Source organism: Pteropus alecto, unplaced genomic scaffold (assembly GCF_000325575.1).
Source record: "Pteropus alecto unplaced genomic scaffold, ASM32557v1 scaffold36, whole genome shotgun sequence".
NCBI lineage: Eukaryota > Metazoa > Chordata > Mammalia > Chiroptera > Pteropodidae > Pteropus > Pteropus alecto.
Window position 1 is genome coordinate 70538 of NW_006438868.1, and position 9115 is coordinate 79652.

The 9115-nt window shown below is 38.5% G+C and overlaps 2 pseudogenes; one reads left to right on the top strand and one right to left on the bottom strand.

Moving 5' to 3' along the window:
- Positions 1-3233: 3233 nt before the first annotated feature.
- On the bottom strand, positions 3234-3809 carry LOC102884678 (annotated as a pseudogene).
- A 3847-nt stretch (positions 3810-7656) lies between these two features.
- On the top strand, positions 7657-8905 carry LOC102885347 (annotated as a pseudogene).
- The last annotated feature ends 210 nt before the right edge of the window (positions 8906-9115 follow it).

Genomic DNA, 9115 nt, shown 5'->3' on the forward strand with positions numbered 1-9115 from the left:
TCTTCCAATACTGAATCAAGAAGAACTGGAAAATCTAAATAGATCAATCAGCAGTATGGAAATTAAAACAATCATCAAAAACCTACCAAAAAGTAAAAGTCCCGGACCAGATGGCTTCACCAGTGAATTCTACCAAACATTCAAACAAGATTTAATACCTATTCTCCTCAAACTCCTCCAAAAAATTGAAGAGGAGGCAATACTTTCCATTTCATGAGGCCAATATTACTCTGATATCAAAACCAGGTAAAGATAACACACACAAAAGAACACTACAGACCAATATCTCTCATGAACACAGATGCAAAATTCCCGAATAAGATACTTTTTGGGAAATTTTGGGAATTCTCGTCCATTATTCGTCTGAAAATGCTTTCTATTCCCTGCTCCTTTTCTTCTCCTTTGGTAATACCCATTATTCTTATGTTTCCTCTCCTGATGTTATCAGCTAGTTCTTGCATTTCTCTCTCATTCTTTTTCATTCTTCGGTTTCTCTCTTCTTCCTTCTGATTCCTTTCTAGATTTCTGTTTTCTTATACTGATCCTTTCCTCCATTTGGTTGACTCTCTTTTCCAAGCTTGCCATTTCATTTTTCAACTCTAGCAGTGTGTTTTTTTTTATCTCCAGAAGATCTATTCTGTTCTTTTGAGGATTTCAGTCTCCTCGTTCTGCTCATCTAGTTGTTATTTCAATTCCTGAAATTGTTGATATGACTCATTTTGGAGCTCACTGAGTTTTTTTCAGAAGTACCATCTTGAATTCTCTGTCATTTAAGTTGCATATTTCTATGTCCGTAAGCTTATTTTCTGGAGATTTTTCTCTTTCTTTCTGAGATGCATTGTCACCTTATTTGTTCATGGTGTTTAATGGACTATTTCTCTACCTGTGCATTAATGAAAATGTATTCTGCTCTTTTTCCACAAAGATTTATTATATAAAGGTCTCTCTTTAGCCTGTTGCAAAGAAGGCATTTTTCTTTTGGTTTCCAGTAGGTGGCGTCTAAGTTTCCGGTAGGTGGATCCCTGCTTATATAAAGCCTTAAAATGCCTTTAAAAAATTTTTCTTGTAGATATTTAATCACACTCACTACCCTCAGTTTCATCCCTGTCAGTGTTAGCAATAATTTCGGTAGCATTTGCTCAGATTCCTCTGGGGCTCCACGGTGATCGGTCTCAGGGTATGGGGGTAGGTGCCCTTGGGGTTAGGGGTTGGGAGCTACGACTCAGCCTCAGTTTTGCAGCCGCAGTTGGTAAAATTCAACTGTTGTTTCTGTCGGCCACTTCTCTGCTTTTGCTCTGATGACTGGGCCCTGCTACCAGCCGGCCATGTGAAGCTCACAACTTTCCCAGGTAGGGCTGTTCAGAAAACTTGCCGCTCCTTCTCCCCACCCTCTCCTCCTAAGGGAGCTCTGGTGCCTGCGAGAAGCAGCTTCTTTATTTCTCCCAGTCCACTGCCCAACACCCGGGTTCTGACCTGTGGTAGCTCTTATGCGCAGATACCACGCTCAGTCATGCTGGTGTGCAGTTTGTGTGATTTTTGTTGTTGTTGTTGAGTTTTAGATGTTCAGCTTATTGTTATTTCAAGGAGAGAGATCTTGAGATGTCTCTCACTCCACCATGTTTCCAAAGATGTCTCTGATTTTGATTATTTCTTTCCTTCTGCTGGCTTTAGGATTCATTTGTTCTTCCTTTTCTAGTTTATTTAAGATGAAGCATTAGGTTGTTTATTTGGGCTCATTCTTGTTTTTGAGATAGGTCTGTAATGATATGAACTTTCCTCTTATGACCGATTTTGCTGTGTCCCAAAAGTTTTGATATGTTGTACTATCATTATCATTTGTTTCTATGTATCTCTTGATCTCTCTTTTATTTCTTCTCTGACCTAGTTATTTTTCAGTAGTATGTTGTTTAATCTCCATGTATTTGTGGTTCTTCCTGCTTTCTTTTTACAGTTGATCTCTAGTTTCAAAGCATTATGATCAGAGAATATGATTGGTATGATTTTAACCCTCTTATATTTGTAGAGGCTATTCTGTGTCCTAGTATGTGGTCAGTCCTTTAGAATGTTCCTTGTTAAAGTGCATATTTCAAATAAGTCCATTGGCAGATAAAAGTAAAGCAAATTTTTCTAATGTACTGTTCATTTTCTACAGTAGTTGATTTCAAGCATATGTACAAAATAAGTAAATTAAAACTCTATCCTACAAGGAGAATAATCTTAGAGCAAATCATTTTAGAAATTAGTTTTTAAAATCAGTCTTAAATATTCCAGAATATACTAGAATATGACCTAATTATTCTTTCAGTTAATTACAGAAAAAATACAACCACAGAATTATTCCCTATCTTGATTGATGTTTCTAATAACTTAATAGGTCTAACTTTAGACTAAGATATAGTTTAAGAAGTAAGTAGTTGAGGAATTTTGAAGTGATGCTTGGTTTCTTTACTTAAGTATAAATACATTTTAAATATCATCATATCTCTGATTCAGAATGTCAAATTACGGCATGTATTGACAGCAGATTTCTATGACAAGTAGACAATATTTGTCTGTTATGAAGGATAAAATGGAAGAAACGATACATTTCTTTTCTAGAGAGGAAATAATATTAGAAATTATGAAATAAAAACCTGATCCCCAAAATAAAAGAACCATTAACTGAAGAGAGCAATATTACTCTTTATTCACATTTAGAATCATCTCTATTATTAGGAATAACACAATAAGACCTCATTTTTATTATATATTAAAATCATTAAGCATATATGACTACATATATAAAAACACAGTTACTCTATGGTGACTATGTAATTTTGGAATAAATCCATAGACTAAGTCACGGCATTCATAAATTGTTTATGTCTTACCTGCACATTTATACTGGAACAAGTTTTCATTAAACATACTAATAATTTTCAACTGATATAATAAAAAATATGGTTACAGTATTTTATTATTTTTCTGACTTGTATTTGGGTAAAAGAAGCTAGCTGCTTCACTTATTTTAATACTAGTATATTCTAGATCATATTATGCAAATACACATATAGAAACTTAAAAGAATATAGTTTCCCATGAGAAAATATTGTTTAGTCTGTGTCATTGGTGTGTATTTGCAAAACATTTCAACACTGCAGACATTACAATTTTCAAGATGGGGCATGGGAAAAGGTTTATACTCTACCACAATGATTCTGGTGTGTACATCTACACAAATCCCCTTAGTGATGTCAATCAACTGGAAGTAGGAGTTTATCATTGCATTGCTTGATATCAATCATTTCCTTTTGACTTTAAATATGCATTATGCCTTCATAGAGATTAAAGGTATATTGGCTAGATTTATCAATGTTATTGGCTTTTTGACAGTAAGAGAACTAAACATGAGAGGAACTAAAGGGTTGCAATCTCCATGGCACCGAAGATTAGAAATATCTCTATTAATGCCACTGACAGAACCTTGTGGAAACAAAGCCTGCAGTGGAAACCAGCAACTGAGTGCAGTGACAACTGCCAGTTTCTGCTGTGTTTTAAGAGTAATGTATAAAGATAAAGCTCCTCTCTAAGAAAATCTTCCCTAAATAATTCTGTTTGAAAGAATGCCATTCTTCACCTCTTGTTCTATCAAATTTTTTACATTTTCTACTGCCTGTTTAATTCTGGATTCATCTTCCTATGACTCTAGTGAAAGCCCAATAACATCAAATCAAAAAGGCATAGCCATTTTCATATTTAATGTTACTGGCATAACAGGTGCAGAAGGGCAGATATATTGATATGTGAACTAGATACCTACAAAGACTTCTGCCAATCCGTGCCCTGTATCTCCCAATCTATGAAGAAAAATCACCACAATGTTGCCTTCTGGGGATCAGTCACAGTGGCTGGAAAGGGGGCAGACATGTTATTGCTGCATATACATGGGCTCGACTTACAGCAGACATTGGAAACAGAAAGCAGAATGAGTGACCAGCTATATCCCAAGGGTTTGCCAGCAGTGAGTCCTGGCCCGACGCACCAGGATTTAGACTGTCTTATTCCTCTAATTTTATTCTTTGTTAAAAATTATTTTAGATATTCTAGTCTCTTTCCTTATTAATTTAGAATCAGCTTGTCTATATCTACAAAATATTCTGAGATTTTTATGGGAATTGCATTAAACCTATAAATTGATTTGAGAAGAAATTATATCTTAATCATGTTGAGCCTTTGAATTCATTAATACAGTATGTCTTGTCATTAATTTACATCTTCTTTGATTTCTTTCATCAGTGTTTTGTCATTCACAGTGCACAGATCCTGTTTATCTTTTGCTGGATTTGTACCTATATGCATCAGTCAGAGTTCCACCCCAGAAACAGAACCTCATAAAGTGAGTTATAATGTGTTCCTTCATCTCCTCTTTTCTGCTATATATCGTGTAGGATTGGTGTTATTTCTTCTTTAAATATTTAATAGAACGCTCCTGTGAAACAGTTTGAATGTAGAGATTTGTTTTTCACAAAGTTTCTAACCATGAATCCAACTCTTAATAGTTATAGACCTGTGAAACATTTTTAGATTACCTAGGATGGGTTTTAATAACTGTATTTTTTTAAAGAAACTGTTCTATTTCATCTAAGTTTTTGAATTTATGTCTTCAATGTTGTTTGTAGCATTTCTGTATTATTATTTAATGTCAGTAAGGTCTGCAGTGATACCTTTTCTTTTATTCCAGCTATTGGTATTTTTTGCTCTCACCAGATTAGCTAGAGGCTTATCACTTTTAATGTTTTAAAGGGATGACGTTGTGAGGCTTCTAGTCAATATGTCAAAGAAGGTAGACATTGTGCTTGCCTCCACATCAAAATTACAATGAAATTACAGAACAACCATCATTAGGAATCACCTGCGGTCTGGTTGAACAGAAGTCCTACAACTGGGGACACACATAAGAGGTCAGCTTGGGACCTGGTAGGAGGGGTAGAGATACAAAATGGGCTGGTCCCACAACTGCGTGCAGCTTAGAATTGAGAGGGATATCTTGGCTACAGAGGTACCCCTAGAAAAGTAAGGGGTCCCAGCTCCACACCAGGCTCCCCAGCTCAGGAGTCGAGTGCCAGGAAAAGAAGTCCCATAACCTCTGGCTGTGAAAACCAGTGGAGATTGTGCCTCAATGAGACAGAAGGCTGTGGGAGTCACAGACATTCCTCTTAAAGGACCCGCTCGTGGACTTATTCACTGACAGATTCACTCACTCTGAGCTCCAGCACCGAGGCAGCTGCTTGAGGAGTGACAGAGACATGCTGGAAGGAACTGAATTGTCTGGCTTTAGGGTGAGGGCTAGAAGGGATGCTTTCTCCCAGACAGAAATACTAGCCGAATCCATTGTTCCTTTTTGAGCCCTCCTTCCTTCCTGGTGTTTGGAGGCAGGCAGCCAACATATCTGAGACTCCATCAACCTGGATAACACAGGTTGCTCCACCCAGGTGATTCTGTGACACCCTGCCCTTTGAAACGTGTGGGCCTACCAAAGCTGTTTTGTTTTGTTTTGTTTTGTTTTTTTTCATATGACAGTCTGTCTTGGCTCATTTTGCAGAATTTCCTAAAATCTCTCAAATGTTCACAAAACCAAAACAAGCAGCATCTAGCCTTGATGTGTCCAATACCTCTTGCTGAGCTGCCTGAAGCCTGGCACTAGTGGAAGGTGGCCTTGGGTCCTGACTTGGTCTCTCAAGGCACCTCTAAGCCCAGAATGGGTGGCAGACATCTGTGGATTGCTTGGTGACTCTTGCCAGGTGGCCTTGGACAGTGCACAGACTGCAGCTAAACTTGGCCTGCAGCTGGGCTACTCCCAAATGGCCCTTGGGCCAGCACATCCAGTGGCTGGCTTCCACCAGAGCCTGAGCACTAACCAGTACTGCATCTGTGGAGGACACGCCCAAAAGGCAGACTAGGAAAACACCAGAGTCCTGTTAAAGTGAATCCTGCTCCATAGGGTTGGCCCTTTACAGGCCAATACTCACAACCAATCAACCTAGGGTCAATCCCTCCCACTGAAATGCAAACAGCAACCAAGGCTGAATTACAACAGAAGGGCCACACCTTGAGCAACTGGCTCAAGAGACCAGAGAAGACCGCACCACTGAGCCCTATAGGACACTTACTACATAAAGCCACTCTAATAAGACTGGGAAACTTAGCATCCCTACCTAATACATAGAAAAAAACATAGGGAGGGTACTAAACTGGGGAGACAAAGAAACACATTCCGAATGAAAGAACAAAGCAAAGCTTCAGAAAAAGAACTAAACAAAATGGAGACAAGCAATCTACCAGATGCAGAGTTTAAAACACTGGTTAAGCATGTTCACTGAACTTAGGGGAAGAGTAGATGAACTCAGTAAAAACTTTAACAAAGAGATATAAAACATAAAAGAAAGATAGAAAACATAAAAAAGAACCAGTCAGAAATCAAAAATACAATATCTGAGAGAAAGAGTACATTAGAAGGAACCAACAGATTGGATGAAGCAGAGGATCAAATCAATGATTTAGAAGATTTGGTAGTGGAAAACACCCAATCAGAACAGCAAAAAGAAAAAATAATCCAAAAAAAATAATCCCCCCCCCCAAAAAAAATGGAGGAAATTGCACACTAAGTTATCATAGTTATCTCTGGGTCATGCATCCTTTACAAATAAGGACACAAATTTGTTTGAAAGGAAAAGAAATTTCACACAAATTTAATGATATAAATAGCATGTTTTCTTAATCCACTATGATGGAAAAGCCACTTTACCTCTGAGTTCTTCCTCCCCCAAACACATAACCCTAGTATTCCCTCAGACCCGAGTCTATTGATGTTAGCATCCTTGTTTAGTAATGTCTGCTGCACTTGTCCAGGCATACATCACTTGTAGTGCTCCAAAGACATTTCTCCCACTAGGGCTACAATTTATGCCTGGGCCAGCTCTTGTGATTCTTATTATGACTGCAGGATGTACTTCACCAAGAACCCATCAAGGAATTTGAGGAATGAGTTTTATTACTCATAGGTCCTGGAGGGTACATAGCATACCCATGGGCCATTCAATGAGAACATGGGTAAAGAAAGTGAGGGAGCATAGAACTAGAGCTCTATCTTTATTAGGATCCCAAGGTAGGGTGTCTAGAGTTTCATGGGTTCACTGTTTATTGGTGAATTTAAAACATAAGAACAGGAATTAGTGCGCAAGAAAGGAGAAGTGAGGTCACTCGAGCAGTCAGTTATCTAGGTTACTCAGGGCTTTCTGAAAAAGAGCCCTTCACAGGTAAGAATGATATAATTCCTTATGTGGTCGTTTTGCTAGTAGCTATGTTATATAACTGGCAATATGTTTATTTAAGATGGATGTCATTTAAAATAGATGGCTCAGTAATCAAAAGCTTAATGTCAGGCATTTACACCACTTCTAGTCTTACTATGAGAGAAGCATTAGGGAAACCAAAATTAAGAGACCTTCTACAAAATATCTGTCCAGTACTCTTAAAAACTGTCAAGGTCATCAAAATCAAGTGTGAAAGTCACAGCCTCACTTTTGAGTCACCCTCATGCATGCTTCTTGCGGTGCGTTAGCCGGCACAGTCTCTACCCACTTTGCTCTCTAGTACTTGCATCTTTTCATTTTTAAGATGGCTGAAGAAGTGCACCATGGAGAGAAAGAGGTGGAGACTTTTGTCTTCTAGGCAGAAATTGTCCAACTCATGCCTCTTATCATCAATACCTTCTATTCCAACAAGGACATTTTCCTATAGTAACTGATCAGCAGTGCTTCTGATGCCTTGGATAAAACACACTAAGAGAACCTGACTGACCCTTCTAAGTTGGACAGTGGTAAAGAACTGAAAATTGTCATCATCCCCAAACTCTAGGAATGCACCCTAACTCTGGTGGACACATGCATTGGCATAACCAAAGCTGAACTCATAAATAAACGTGGAACCATTGCCAAGTCTGGTACTAAAGAATTTATGGAAACACTTTGGGCTGGTGTAGACATCTCCATTATTGGACAATTTGGTGTTGACTTTTATTCTGCCTACTTGGTGGTAGAGAAAGTGGTTGTGATCACAAAGTACAATGATGAGGAGCAACATGACTGGGAAGTCTTCTGCTGGGGGTTCCTTCACTGTACGAGCTGACCATGGTAAGCCCATTGGCCAGGGTACCAAAGTGATCTTTCACCTTAAGAAAGACCAGAGTACTTAGAGGAGAGGTGGGTCAAAGAAGTGGTGAAGAAGCAATCACAGTTTATACATTATCCCATCATCTTTTATTTGGAGAAGGAACAAGAGAAAGAAATCAGTGATGATGAAGCAGAGGAAGAGCAAAGTGAGAAAGAAAATAAAGATGTTGAGAGAAGCCCAGGATTGAAGATGTGGGCTCAGATGGGGAGGATGATAGTGCTAAGATAAAAAAAAAAGAAAAGAAAAGAAAAGAAAACGAAGACGATTAAAGAGAAATATATTGATCAAGAAGAACTGAACAAGAACAAGTCCATTTGGACCAGACACCCTGAAGACACAATCCAGGAAGAATATGGAGAGTTCTACAAGAGCCTTGCCAATGACTGAGAAGATCACTTGGCAGTCAAGCACTTCTCTGTAGGTCAGTGTGAATTCAGGGCATTGCTATTCATTCCCTATTGGGCTTTTTTTTTGATCTCTTTGAGAACAATAAGAACATTAAACTCTCTGTGTCTGCTATGTGTTCATCATGTTCAGCTGCGATAGGTTGATACCAGAGTATCTCAGCTTCATTTGTGGTGTGGTTGACTATGATGACTTGCCCCTGAACATCTCCTGAGAAATGCTCCAACAGAACACAATCTTGAAGGTCACTCATAAAAATATTGTAAAGAAGTGCCTTGAGAAAAAATAGTCTAAAAAAGAGTGACATCAAAAGCATGGCAGTGTGAGGGATCTCCTCTGATCTCTCTCCTTTAAATTATAACAAACCAAACAGGTACAACCCAACGAACAACAGATAACACCCTGCCTAATACACAGACATATCTGACAGATTTGCACATCAGAGAATCTGAAGGTGGGTGAATCCAGCAAGAAAGGGAGGAAGAAAAGGAGAGGAGCA